We start from the raw sequence: 15,906 nt of genomic DNA on the forward strand, positions 1-15,906 counted from the left end.
TTTAGAAGAATGGAGTTTGGGCCATACCCAGAAGTACTCACAAATGGTCCAAGCAAAGAAACAGAAATACTCCCAAAAAAGTTTATATGAAGCAAACATTACTCTGATACCAAAATAATGGACAGAGAACACCAAAAAAGGAGAATTATGAACCAATATCCTTAAAGAACACTGTTGTAAAAATGAAAATATCCTCAACAAAATACTATCAAATACCAAGACCTCATCAAAAAGATTATACACCATAACCAGTAGTATTCATCCTAGGATGCAAGGATAGTTTAACATATGCAAGCTAATCAATGTAATAAACCACATCAAAATAAGAAAAAGCAAAAATCATTTGATTATATTAATAGATGCAGAGAAAGTATTTGACAAGCTCCAATAGCCATTCGTGATTGTTTTTAAATAAGACACTCTATAAAATGTAAATTGAAGAAACTTTCCTCAACATAGTCAGAGACCACAGTTCACAGCAATTATACTCAAAGGGGAAAATTAAAAGGCTTCTTTCTAAGATCAGACACAGGACAAGATTTTCCATTCTCATCATTTCTTCTCGATATAGTGCTGGAAGTACATCCCATAGAAATGCAAGTAAAGGGTACTAAGCATATCCAGATAGAGAAGGAAGAAATCAAGCTCTCACTATTTGCAGGTGACTTAAAACTATATTTAGAAAACTAAATATTTTACATAAAAGGTACAAGAAACAACATTTGATTACTATAGTTGCAGGCTACAAAAATAACATACAAAAGAACATTGCTTTTCTAAATGCAAGTAATGAAATAGAAGAGAGATATTTCAAAACAAACTCCCAATTGTGCCTCAAAAAAATTAAGTACCTAGGAATCAGCTTAACTAAAGAGGTGAAAGACTTTTACAAAGAAAACACTATTAATAAAACACTATTAAATAAATAAAAGAGGACACGAAGAAATGGAATCATATCTCCTGTTCATAAATTAGGAAGATTAATTACTATTGTCAAAATGGCAAAAGTTTCCAAAGCATTATACATATTTGATACAGTTCCTATAAGGATGCCCATAGCATTTGTTTAAAGAAATAGATCAAAACATTTCTGAAATTTATATAATACAGTATCACCCCCAGTATCCCTGAGAATAGAAAGCAATTCTAGGGAAAAAGATGATTAGAGGCACTACTTTAAACTGTCACAGCAAAAATCTATACTTATCACTCAATGTTTGGTGGGTAACTAGACTCAAAATATAGCAAGTGGCAGAATCACCTAAAGATATTGTTAAAATACATATTACCAGGGCCTCATCTTTAAAGGCTGATTCAGGGACCAGAGTGATAGCACAGTGGGGAGAGCATTTGTGGACCAACTTTAGTCCCCAGCATCTCATATAGTCCCACAAGTCTGCCAGAGTAATTTCTGAGTGCAGAGTCTGGAGTAACCCTGAGCACTTTGGGTGTGACCTAAAAGTCAAAAATAAATAAATTAATTAAATAAATAAATAAAGATTAAGTCTCTGATTCAGTAGATTTGGTTGGAGTTGAAGAGCAGAAGTCCCACTTCTAATGTTACCTAGGGACTCCCGGTGTTCTGCAATTTGAATTTTGAGGATTCTGGGGATAAGTGAATGAATGGAGGAAATCCTTAAAATCATATAAAATATAAGTTTATATTTAAATTGGTCAATAACCTTGAACTGAACTGAACTCAAAAGAATGTAATCAGAGAAAACAAGGGTAGGGGGTGAGATAATATTACTCTATTAAAAGAAAAAATAAGGGGCCAGAACGGTGGCTCTAAAGATAAGACTCTGCCTTGCAAGCACTAACCTAGGACGGACCCCTGGCATCCCATATGGTCCCCCCAAGCCAAGAGCGATTTCTGAGAGCATAGCCAAGAGTAAACCCTGAGTGTCAATGGGTGTGGCCCAAAAACAAAAACAAAAATCAAACAAAAGAATAAAAGGAAAAATAATTTAACCAATTCTAAATTCCTTTTTACTGCATTGACTCTCCATTTGCTGTTGATTGGGTAATGGAGAAGTCAATCTCTAAGGAAAATAAAATGATAAAATCAATTGCATTCTTTCCACAATGTTTGTTTCAAATCTTGTTCTTTTATCCCAGGGCATTTCTATGTAAAAACTGGAGGGATAACTGGAGCCATTAGTATTTGCATGCTAATCTTTAGCATACCAAAAAGGAAATGGACTAGAATCTGTTTTGCACAAGCCAATAGCCACAGAGAATGTGACTCATTGCCTTGTGCTGATAGTCTGAGTGAGGATAGGAGAAACTGAGATTACCATGTGACCAGGGTATTTCCCATCACCTCCATTCCAAGAGTCTCTTTTTTAGTAGACCCTGCCAATATCCTTTTTGAAGGAAGCCAATAAAGTCCCACACCAGCCACAGATTCACTTTGAGCTACCCACAAGTAATGTAGTAGTGAAGAAATAGGGTCTAGTTCTGAGACCCTGAGTATATTTCATGTCTCATATATATACATATAAGATTCATTTCTCCCACTGTTGTAAATAAAGTATATAATTTTACATATGTAAAATATAATTACCAGTGGCAAGATTAAGCACAAAAAGAAATACTAGTTTTCATTATTATTACTGATTTGGTTTTGATGGGTTGCTTTTAATTTTTTTGGCCTTCTAACCAATATTCAAGTGGATTTGGGGTCCTCTGCCAGTGATTCTTGGCTAACCGGACTAGGAGTTCAATGTGAGGAGTGTAGGATATGGTGGTGCTCAGGCCCTGCAATGCCAGGGATTAGCAGGATCTCCCAGTTGTGTTTAAGCAATCTTCAAGGCTATCTTGAAGAGGGCCAGCAATGCCTCTAGAATTGTGTATTGTACCAGAAATTGAACCAGAGTCATAGAGATATACGTCTTACCTCTTGCATCATCTCCTCAGCCTCAATATTATTTTAATTAAATACACAGATTTATAACATATTATAAAGCATTGCTAATATCAATAAAACAAAAAATACTGCATGCAGCATAATTCATCCTTTCATTAGGAACAGCTGCACGTATCATCATGAAGACCCAAACAAAAGTAATAAAATCCAGATCTGAACTCATCCGATTATTCTGGAAAAGGTTCTAAATACCATTATTCATGAAAGCTAATGTCTGAGTTTTTATCTCACCCCTAAAGAAAGTTCTTTTAACATTTAATTTATTCACATTTTCATCCCATTCTCCATTACAATGGGCAAACTAATTAATATACTTATCATTCTTGATCTAGCATATTCTCCTCCCTTCAGCTGTCTCTAAGGGTAAAAGAGAAGGTAGAGTTCAAAATAAATTGTAAATATAGGCAAAATCATGAGCTCTTAGACCTAAGCAAAAACATCTTATAAACTGTCACTATAACATACTATCATAATAGCTGCACATTAATTTTGTTAACCAGCGAGAAGTAGAATGCCTGTCTCAATTACAGGCCGGGGGTGGAGAGGAGGGAGATGAGGGGTATTAATGGTGAGAATGTTGTACTAGCGAAGAGGGGGGATGTTTTTTATGTCTGAAACCCAACTACAAACATGTTTGTAATCATGGTGCTTAAATAAAGATATTATTATAAAAGAAAAGAAATTATATGTTTAACAACATAGCACCAGGACTAGTATAGTTAAATTTCTACAGTTCTTGTGACTATCTCTATCTCCAAATGGTAAAATAATCAGCAGCTGTGGTAAAATGGGATTTTAAAAAGTCACTTGATTTTTAGAAAAAAAAAATCTTGGCTTTTAAATTGTATTTGGAAAGCTAGTTTAGAATAAAGTTTAGTAGCCTAAAAAAAGGACAGAAAATGAACATCCCAGCTGTTAGTCCATGAAACAAAGTAATATTGTTGCCTGTCTTGAGTATTTTTCTGCTTCATTATAAATATTTATCAGAAATCATCTAGTCCTTCCAAAATTCAGTTTTTAAACAAGATTAACTTTAAAGAGTTGGAATCATAGGAGAACGTCAGTGCTCATAAAGAGTCAAAATATACTAATATAGTTTATTGATTGTCCTTAAGGATTTTATTTCCAGAACTGTTGTTTTTCCATTTCTTGAATTCCTATCAGAAGTGTGTGCAACTTCCTACGGAAGCCAATTTTTTTAAAGTGCAATCAAGAAAATGCTTGTTGACTGTCTAGATATCTAACACTGTGCTGGAGTCTCAAAGAATAGATGAAATGAATAAATAAAAACTGTACAATATTTGGCATGGTAGTGGTATCCAAATACTAGAGGTTAGAGATAAGCCACCTGGAGTTAGAGGTAAGCAGTAGCTGAGATTAGACAGGCCATGTCAGCATATTGTCAAGACCTTATAACATCTTTCCAAAAAGCCATAGAAACACAAAGAGCCAGGGGAGCTACCCAGTCACTTCATATTTACTCAAGAAGATTTTAAGTGTCATGGTATGGACTAGAACATAGATTTTCTCCATGCTTCTGAGTACTCTCTGAGTCCTGCTTTTTTTTAGAAGGGGATGTATATGAGGTTCTTGAAGATGGTAAGTAATAAGTGATTTAAAAGCAGGAAGAACTGAACCCAAAAAATTGTTCCAGTAACAGAATATTTATCTAGCATTGGTGAAATACTGAGTTCAATCTCTGGAATCACATGCCCTTCAAGCACCACTGACTATAGCCTTGGTAGTCCCTGACCCCCTCCTAGTCAAACATATTCAGACTCATATTCCAGAGCGTTATCTCTTTTTATTTTTAAAATTAAAAACTAAAAGTGAAAACGCATTTACTTCTAACTTTGTAATGTCTTATACAAAACTGAATAGTTTCTTTATATTTATTTGAGTTCTTTACATTTTTCAGGATATATATATGTATATGTTAGTAAAGATTAAACAGTATAATTAAATAAAAGCACACAACTCTATGTAGACTTGGAACCATTCATACAGAAGAATACAGACACATCAGACTCCACTTGCCCATTGCAAAAAATAATAAAAAATAATGTGAACTCAATACTAAGCTAATGTTTGTTCATATTTTTAAAAATCAAATTACTCACACTTCTTGTGATTATGGCCACATAACTTTGTGATTCTGTTAGCAACTTTTGTTAGCAAACATTTCAGAATAATCTGGAACCAGATAGCTCATCACCATTGACTTATATCCTCTGTATCATCCTTTCCTATGAACAAAACATATGTTTGTAACATGCTCAGGCTCACAAAATATTATAATCATAAAAACACTAAACAACATGCTATCATCAAGTGAGTCTGAGGTTTATTAATTTGGCTAAAATGTAATTATTAGTAACCCCTCCAACACACACAAAATGAACAGATGTGAACAAGAATATAGTATTCCGTTTTACTGCTGACTGTCAGAGAATTTCCATGTTTTTTAAAACTGTTATCTTTCTTTTTTTAATAATATCTTTATTTAAGCACCATGATTACTAGCATGTTTGTAGTTGGGTTTTAAAACTACATGGTTCTCTTGGGGCCGGAGCAGTGGCAGAAGCAATAGGGTGTTTGCCTTGCATGCGGCTGACACGGGACAGACCTGGGTTCCATCCCTGGCACCCCAAAATGTCTCCCTAACCAGAGGCAATTTCTGAGTGCATAGCCAGGAGTAACCCTTCAGTATCACCAGGTGTGGCCCAAAAACATAAATAAATAAATAAATAAATAAATAAATAAATAAATAAATAAATAAACTATATGGTTCTCAGATCAGAAGATAGTACAGTAGATGTCACACCCAGATTCAATTCTGGGTATCCTGTGGCCTTTCAAGCACTGCTTATTATTATTATTGCTGTTACCAAGCCACATCAGGGTGGCACAGGGGTTATTAAAACAGCATCATTTCCTTGAACCCTCACATTAAACCTCTGGGTCAGTTGACTTAAAATTTTATAGAGGGGTCTCTGGACTGTCAGAACATTGCTTGGAAGCCCCTAAATATACTTTATGCAGTTACCTTTTGAGTTAGTAAATGAATAGCAATTGCTCTATAAAGCATATTGTTAAACATTTAACATGATGAAGGAGTCAAACTACTACAAAAATTCAATATCCTGGGGCCAGAGTGATAGCACAGTGGTAGGGCTTTTGCCTTGCACACAGCCAACACAGGACAGACCCAGTTTGAATCCTGGCATCTCATATGGTTCCCCAAACCTGCCAGGAGCTATTTCTGAGCTCAGAGCTAGGAGTAGCCCCTGCGCACCACCAGGTGTGACCCCAAAAACCAAAAAAAAAAAAAAGAAATTTCAATATTCTTAAAACTTCCAATGGAATAAATAATAGGAAAGTTCCAGAATTGCCAGACATAATACATGGACTTTATTATATGTCATATATAGGAATTATAGAATATTTATAAAACATATTTCTAGTAAATGCAAAGAATCATACACATGTAGAGAATAGTAGAAATTACAAAACATTGTAAATTTTAAATAAAAAAATAAATATATTTAAAACAACCTCCTTTGATATGACACTTTACTACATGATTGCTTCATAAAGCAATTTATATAAAACATAGTATAGAGTAATAAGACAAGAAATATTAACTTTATTGAATTTACTCAGTTTTTATCTTACTAAATTGTATTTCTGTTGAATTCTAAGACACTTCAAGAGTAGGAAAGAAAATTTTATAATGATAATGTAATATATTTTTTAAATAAACAAAGTCTCAAATTAAAAAACTAAAAGTATAAAAACTAAAATGTTAATAAATACTTGTATTAATTAAACTAATTAAGAAAGACGATACATCTCCAGAGATTCTTTGGAGCCAGGGCAGGCTGTCTTCCTCCTAAATCACCCTCCAACCCCAAATCCCTTTCTTCTGTACTTCCAGAAGTCCCTACAGCCCTGCCCATGAACACAGTTCCACAAATCCTAAAAATCCTAAAATTCCATAATTTTAATACTGACTTCCCAGTAGGAATAAACCAAATTAAATGTGAAATTATCATATAAGTCACATAAGTCCACAATCAAAACCAACAACAGAATGTTTAACTAGCAATAAATGACAGAATGACAGAAGAACACTATTGTGAGATACGACAATTTTGACAAATTTTCTTTTAACAATTTTTCAAGGGTTTTGGTTTTTTTTTTACAATTCCATTACCATTTAGTTTTACCAAGTACTGTTTAGTAAGTTATTCATATATGCCAAGAGACAGGCTTTGGGGAGGTTGGAAAACTGAGGAAAATGGTGGAGGTGATGCTACACTGGTTATGGAATTGGTGTTGGAACACTAAATGCCAGCAATAACTACTATAAGCAGCTCTGTAAACCAGTGTTTCAAGTAAAGAAATTTAATTTTCAAAAAGAAAAATAGGGGTTAGAGTGATAGCACAGTGGTAGGGCATGTGTCTTGCACATGGCTAACCTAGGACAGACCCAGGTTCGATCCCCAGCATACCTTATGGTCCCCCAAGTCTGCCAGAAGCGATTTCTGAGCACAGAGCCAGAAATAACCCCTAAACACTGCCAGGTGTGGCCCAAACACCAAATAAATAAATAAATAAATAAATAAATAAATAAATAAATAAATAAAATATTGCCTGAGATAGTGTTCAGAATACACAACACAGCACTAATGAAAATGATCAAATTTACAGATAGATTGAGAAACTGTTGATTTCTTTTTAGTCCAACCAATAACTCAAAAGATTAAAATAGTTATAATAATAAAACCATACGTACATACTAATTAATTTATATGGGCTACCTTGCATCCAGCTGAGTAAGACTTGTGAATTCAGGGTTTAGGATGAAAAGCTTAGTAACTCATATGGATAAGATCACAAAGTGACTAGAACTAGAGGGGAGGGGCCTGAGCATTAGCACAGTGCACAGACCTAGGTTCATTCCCGGCATCCCATATGGTCCCCAGAGTCTGCCAGGAGCCATTTCTGAGCGCAGAGCCAGGAGTAACATCTGAGCAAAGCTGGGTATGGCCCAAAAAAAACAAAAACAAAATTACAATAGCCTATTAGATGACTCATGACTTTCTCTGTCTCTATAAGCCTTTAGGAACTAAATTTAAGTTCTAATACAGAAACATATACTAACTTTTAATGTGTCCCAATTTTTATAAAATAACCATAGCCTTAAAAACTCACTTTAATATCACAACTGACATAGAATAAATCATAGCAAAACTAATATTTCCAAGAAGTCCTTGGCATATTTCAATTAAGATGTGGACAAAATTCAATTTGTAGCCCCTTAATAAAGATGAATATAAAGTTCCTTTATTTGAAATAGAAAGATCCTAGGTGGCTTTTAATAGCTTGGTATTTTAAACAGGCTGTAATTTGAGAAGAAAGCCTTCTAAATTAAAATAGAAATATTTAAATGTAAATAGAAATACAAAGTTAAATAGAAATAGAAATGCTCTTCTGAATCAGCATTTCTTTTTTTATTATTATAATATCTTTATTTAAGCACCATGATTAAAAACATGTTTGTAGTTGAGTTTCAGTCATAATGAGAACAAGCTCTTCACCAGTGCAACACTCCCACCACCAATGCCCTCCATTTCCCTCCTTCCCCTCCTCCCCACCACCTGTATGCAAGACAGGCATTCTACTTCTCTCACTTATTAACATTGTCAGATAGTTGTTAGTGTAGTTATTTTTTAACTGTACTCACCAGTCTTTATGGTGAGCTTCATATCATGAGCCAGTCCTTCATCTCTATTGTCTCTGGGCATTATTACAATAATGTCTTTTCTTTTTCTTAAAACCCATAGATGAGTGAGACTATTCTGTGTCTATCTCTCTCCCTCTGACTTATTTCACTCAGCATAATAGTTTCCACTGGACCAGCATTTCTTACATTTTGATTAGCTTGTCAAAGATTTAGGAATCTGCTATTAAATGTGGTTCTTCAGAAGGACAGGGACAAACACAGGACAATCCCTTTCAGATATGGGATATAAAGAAACACTACATGTGAAAAACAAATGCTCAAATACAAAAGAAACGAAGAACTGGTCTCAGTAGGAAGATCACCATAGGATGGGGTAGACTAGAATAGGGGGAGAGTACCAGGGCCAATGGTAGAGAGAAGTGAACTTTGTTGGAATACTTTATGCAAGAAACCCTATCATTAACAGTATTTAAAAGCATGGTGCCTAAACTAAAAACAGTTTAATGCATTTCTTATTGCCAGTCTAGGAAAGGGCTTTGAGATATTTTCCTCATTTCTAACAAATTTATAGGTACATGTACTGTTCTGGGTCCAAAGTCGTTTTCTCATTTTAAACTGGAAGAGCCTTGGTGTTTTTCAATAGCTCACAAACCACTTAAGGATCACTTGAATTAATCCAAGTCTCTTACTACTTACTTACTCTTACTTACTTCAGCTTCTCATTCTGATTTCTCAAGGGCAGAATTGGAATCTTATTTCTAGAACCATCAGATTTGTTTTTATAAAACTGGCACTTAATGGAAAGTACCAAAAAGACAAACTAAGATCTATAACCTTTAGTTTATTAATTTTTTAATTAAGCACAGGACCTTTTGTTCAGTGTTTAGAGGATTCTATAGTCCACCGCAGGTAACCAAATAAATACTATCATTTATGTGTGTATGTTATGTACCAAGGTGTTTGGGTGTCAAATTCAGCCCCTGAGGGGCTTCTGTTGCCAGATGGCTCATCTTAAGAAATTTTGAACCCTAGTCTTGCCAGGATTCTGCCCCCACAGCCTGGCTGACAGCTTTATCAACAACTGCGAGAGAGAACAGGCCCTGGCCTGGCCTCCCGTCTCAGTAGTGCCAACTGCAGTCTGAATGTTTGGGCTTCAGAAGTAACAGAAGCAGACAGGTCCAGAAGATCTAAAGTGAACAGATGTTACTTTACCAGCAACAATTTTTTCAAGTGACATTCAAACTCTGCATGCACTTTTAAGGCAGCAAAGGCTTAAGCTGTCAAATAAGCTCCTCCGTGCTATTTGACATATATGCCAAATATATGTCAAAATATATTACTGTAAATAATATTCTAAAACATCAATAATCACAGTAGCTTCACACTCACCAAACAAAATACACCCTTTTGCTGTCTAGACAATCCACATGACAACAAACCAGAGCAATAAACAGGATAATGAGATAGGCAAGATATGTCAAAACTGGAGGGAGGGTTAAAATTGAATTATAACTCTTTTATAACTGAAATCCAACTGTAAATATGTTTGTAATCATGGTGCTTAAATAAAGATATTATTAAAAAGAATAAATATATGCTATAAATTACTTTAAAATAAATTTATTTTATTAATTTTATTATTTAATATTAATTAGTTAAAAATAAAAACTTCATACCCAAAATAAATTAAATTAAATTAGATGATGTACTTCACAAAGACCCTATAATGAGTTGTTGTTTTGTAAGATGAACTATTACTGGAAGTTCCAGATGGTTCAACAAGCTTCTTTGTTAATCACTTAACCATATCCTAATGAAACTAGGGATCAGGCATATGGTTCAAGTGGTAGGAAAAAACTTTCCCAATGTGTACAGTTCTAAGTTCAATCCTAGCACTGCATATGTCTCTCTCTCTGTCTCTCTCTGTCTGTCTTCTCTCTCTGTCTCTTTCTCTCTCTCTCTGTCTCTGTCTCTCTCTCTCTCTCACACACACACACACACACACACACACACACACACATACTTAACCATATCCTAATAAAACTAGGGATCAGGCATATGGTTCAAGTGGTAGAAAAAAAACTTTCCCAATGTGTACAGTTCTAAGTTCAATCCTAGCACTGCATATGTCTCTCTCTATGTCTCTCTCTGTCTTCTCTCTCTCTCTCCTCTCTCTCTCTCACACACACACACACACACACACACATCATGAACACTCAAAAAGGCTCCTTCTTAAGAAAGAAAGAAAGAAAGAAAGAAAGAAAGAAAGAAAGAAAGAAAGAAAGAAAGAAAGAAAGAAAGAAAGAAAGAAAGAAAGAAAGAAAGAAAGAAAGAAAGAAAGAAAGAAAGAAAGAAAGAAAGAAAGAAAGAAAGAAAGAAAGAAAGAAAGAAAGAAAGAAAGAAGAAAGAAAAAGAAAGATTGGATGGAGATAATAAAATGTGAATAACATCAACAAAGACCATACAATACATAGCTAGACAACTCAGTTTCAGCAGTTTTATTTTGAGGCCAAGACTATTCCAGAAGTAAGTTGACCAGAAAGATTCACAGGGTCTAACAAGTCTATTCCTATTTAATGATAGAGTTACTTTAAAAAAAAAAAAAAAAAAGACTATGACATACTTATCATGACAGTCACAAGGGAAAAAATTAGTTTACAAGGATGCAGATAAGTTGAAATCCCTGTATATTGTTGACATAAAATGGTGTAGCCACTATGGAAACTTTATTTTTAATTCCTCAAAAAATAAATAGAGAATTACTATGTGATCCAATTAGTGTACTTCAGTGTATTTACTTGCAAGACTCAAAACAAGAACCCAAGTCTTTTTCTAAACCAACATTCATAGTAGCTTTATTCACAATAGTTGACCTAGAAATCCACATGTGCGGCAACAGATTATTTATTTATTTACTTTTGGTTTTTGGGTCACACCCGGAGGTGCTCAGGGGTTACTCCTGGCTCTGCACTCAGAAATCACTTTTGGCAGGCTCAGGGGACCATATAAAATGCAGGGAATCCAACCACCATCAGTCCTGGGTCAGCCACATGCAAGGCAAACGCTCAACTGCTGTGCTATCTCTCTGGCCCCAAAAGATAATTTAGATGTAATATATCAAATATATTTAATAAAATACTATTATATGTTAAAGGGAATAAAATCCATATACATATATGCTACAGCATGATGAAACTGAAAAACATTCTGCTAAGTGAAATAAGGCAGACATAAAGGGACAAATATTAATTCATATAAATAAGGAGCCCAGACAAATAAATTTAAGGAAGAAAAATTTGGAGTTTTCAAGAATTATGAGTAGAGTGACAAGAGTTGTTATCTAAGGGTCATAGTTTCTGTCCGGGATTATGAAAAAGTTCTGAAATAGATAATGATGATCTCTGCATGACTTTGTAAATGCCAATTAATACCATTGAATTGTGCACTTGAAATGATTTTTTTTTAAAAAAAAAAAGGTCCTAAATGTGATTGATACCTATTTTCCCACAAAAAAAAAAAATAGAAGGAAATCTATTAAAGAAGGTAAGAGGACCAGGCTCAGAATTTCTCTTTCATTTGTCCCTGTTGTGTTAAATAAATAACGATGGGGCTGGATGGCGATGGATGGTGAAGGATTTCTCTCTGCCACCCCAAGTCACGTGGCTCTGCAACCTCATTCATCCAGCGGGTCCCAGGCCCAGGTTAAAGGCGAAATCACTCACTCACAGGCAGGCTTCAGGAAGCATCAGCTTTATTCATGCCCTAACCACCACAGGTGTGTGGCCTACTCATAACCTTTCAAGCACAGCAATACTTTGCTAGCCCTGCATCTTATCTCCTGTTAGCCATCTTCCCTTTGGGCTCCATGCTGGTCAAAGACCAAAACACAGAGGCCCAAAAGCCAGAGCGCCCAGCAGCCCAGAAAGGGCCCCTAATCCCCTGGCTCCAGGGTTTATCTACCTATTCCAAGACCCCTGCCAGGAATGGGCTGGGTCTTGCAGGTAATATCCGGTTCCCAAGACCCCTCCCAGAAATGGGTGGGTCTTAGGTATCTACACCAAATCCAGGGTCTCAGATAGGTACACCAACATGCCCCCATATATTAAATGCTACTATTTAAAAAAAAGAAAAAAGAAAAAAGTAAAGAATAGAATGTGATCTCAAGAAAATTAAAAAAAAAGGTTACTGTGCTTGGAGATACTGCTTTCTTTGTTTTCCTCTCTATGTGATTATTGTCTGATCAGGCTCACACAAGTCAACATCTTAATATAAAATCTCTGTAATAATGTACAAGGCACAGGTGAATGAGTTTGACCAAGATGTCTGGGTCACCAAAGGAGATTCCCCTTTCATATAAAAAGAGCACAATCTCTGTCCCAGAGGGCTAAATAAACTGAAAGATTAATAGTAGAAGAGCTTGTCACTTATGAAACATTTCTGGCTTATATGTCTGCTACCTGCATCCTGCTAAAAACATTTCATACAATGCACCCTACTTAGAAAATACGATTTTTGTATTTACCTAGAGAAACAGAATACTGACAAGAACAGTAAATAGAGTTACTGTCCCTCTTTCCTCCATCCCACATGGATATGCCCCTGCTAATAAGGGGGAAATAGTCACTTTCTAGTTAAACTCCTTCTTTATGGTGAATTATTCTAGTTAGAGAAGTAAAGTAATATATATTTATCTAAGAAAAAACATTTAAATATATATTTGTTATTATTTTTTTAATTTCGGTCTTGTAATGTTTGCAATTTGCAAATGTGTCGCTGTTAGATTTTCAAGTATACAAAGTTTCAACATCAGTCCCACCATATATAACAACTTCCTTCCATCAATATTCCTTTTACCCTCCCCAATCCACCCTGTTTTTTTAACAGGCACATTTTTTAGGATTAATTATTATCTTTTGGGTCTGGGTCTTATGCTTCAGTATTTCTGACTCTATGGTTTATATATAATTATATATACCTCACCTCTATACCACTGAATTGTTTATATCTTCCACACTCTTGTCCCTATTACCTCAAGTATACCTCTTATTACCTCCTGCTCCATTTCTCTTTTTCCTCAAAACTTTACTGTGATCTAGAGCTAAGGGTTTGAACAACTTTGGTTGGAAATAGCTACAAGCATGTCAGCCTACTCCCAGGCAAGCTTAGGCCTTCTTTCCAAGCCTGGGACTTCAGGATTTTATACATTGACAGATGTATGCAACTTGATCCCTTCCCCATCAGCTGCCTTAATGTCAGTATTTCCTATTTTCTTTTCAAATGAGAGCAATAGAGAACACCTAGGATCTGGTGAATTTAACTAAACTCTCCTCAAAGTTCCTTTATGGTGATAATCTATACTCAACAATCCTATGATTCTTAGGTTAACAAATGGCATCAGGAAACCACAGGAATGGAACCAAAGTTGATGTCTTGGTCCTGAGAAGTCCTTAATTAGTCCCAACTGGCTTCATATAACTATCTGAACACAAAAGTCTTTGGCCCTATTTGAATCACAGATTTAGCCCTGGCTTCTGCTGGAGTAGTAGGTTTCTTCCAAGTTCATGGCAATTTAAGCACAAGGAATGATTTGCTTCTTGTGGACATATGCCCTGGACAAGGGACAGCAGCTGGGTAAAATATTAACCAGAAACACAATCAATAGACACTTGAAAAATTCTTTGCTGTAAATAGTACCAAAAGCAAAATTTTTTAAGGCTTGGAAATCATGGCAGTTTAATTATGAATGGCCCAACACAATGTTTTCACTAATTTTCCTATCTGAAATAAAAGTAGAAAATAAATGTCACAAACACCTATAGCTGAAAACAAGAAGACAGAAGCCTAGTTTTATGGACTTTTCAAAACACCTACTGTAAAATTAATTCAATTACAGAAAGAAAGTAATTTGGTTTCAGCTACAGAATTTGTTTTCCAGGATGAATATTACAATCATACCCATCAGTTATAACCTTTACATTTCATGCTCTGAAGAAATTAAAATAGGATTTTCACCTCATTTATATTTGTCAGAGAAGTGCAAGAAAACATTCCCATGAAACTTACAGTGGCAGACAGTCTGGTTAATTGTGGCAATATGTTTGACATGGACTCTAGACACAAAACAAACCTCTCCAAATTGGGAAAAGCAACTGATGCCTTTGGCAAAGCCTGCCAGCAGCTGGAAACCATGGCTTGACTAATCTTAAGTGTTTGCCCCTTAGTAGTAATTTCTTGAGTCTGTGAGTCGATGAGTCCCTCCAGAGTTTTCTAGGTGGGACAGGCAGATGATGGAAAGGGGGTTATGTTTATGCATCTTTCAATGTATAAAATCCTGAAGACCCAGGAGGAAAGAAGCATAAACTTGCTTTGGAGTAGGCTGACATACTGGTAGTTATTTCTTCAGGCCTGTGACTTCAGGAGTTTATTATACATTTTCTTTAAAGAGTGGAAGAAGTGAACATCTATCTGACTCCATGTCAGTTCTAGAGATAGATACCAGGGTGCAATTGATTGGCTGAGACAAAACCAGTTGCTATTGGGACAGAAAAATGGAATATTTGAAATTTATGACTGACCTAGCTCACAGACACTTACCTTACCTTACCCTTAGGCAAACAATGTGATTTCTTGCTACTTGATTGGGGATTATTACATGATTTATTCTCCCCATAATCAAATCATACACTAAGGATGCTATGAAATAACATTTTTAGCATGACTCTTTAATCCAGGGAAATAAGTCTCAACATATGCAATATATCCCTCAGACCCAAAGTACCAAAAAAAAAAAAAAAACCCAAAACCCAATAACTAGCCATTCTTGTTTCCTTCTTAAAAAAGTAAGAGGAAAGTAGAAAGTAAACTTCCCTTTTTATCTAAGAAGGTATTTTTTTTGGTCCAGACATTTTAATGTCTGTCTATTCAATTTGCAACTATGTCTCAAAATTTTGAAAATTAGTAAGAATTTCAAATTTCACTTTACAACTATTTCCCAATATTTTGAAAGTCAGTAAGAATTTTAAATCAAGTGCAATCTATAGCTGAAAAACAAATCTCTCTTCATTATGAAACTGACCTAAATGCTGTACATACCAAGCTATCATCTCTTCAGTTTAGCAAATGTAAATACCTTTGATAGAGTAATACTACCAAATACTTGACATTATTTACATTTAATATTATATAAAATCATTAAAGGTATTGTTATCTGGATCTTTTAAGCAGTACT

This window comes from Suncus etruscus, chromosome 13 (genome assembly GCF_024139225.1).
Source record: "Suncus etruscus isolate mSunEtr1 chromosome 13, mSunEtr1.pri.cur, whole genome shotgun sequence".
In the NCBI taxonomy this organism is placed as follows: domain Eukaryota; kingdom Metazoa; phylum Chordata; class Mammalia; order Eulipotyphla; family Soricidae; genus Suncus; species Suncus etruscus.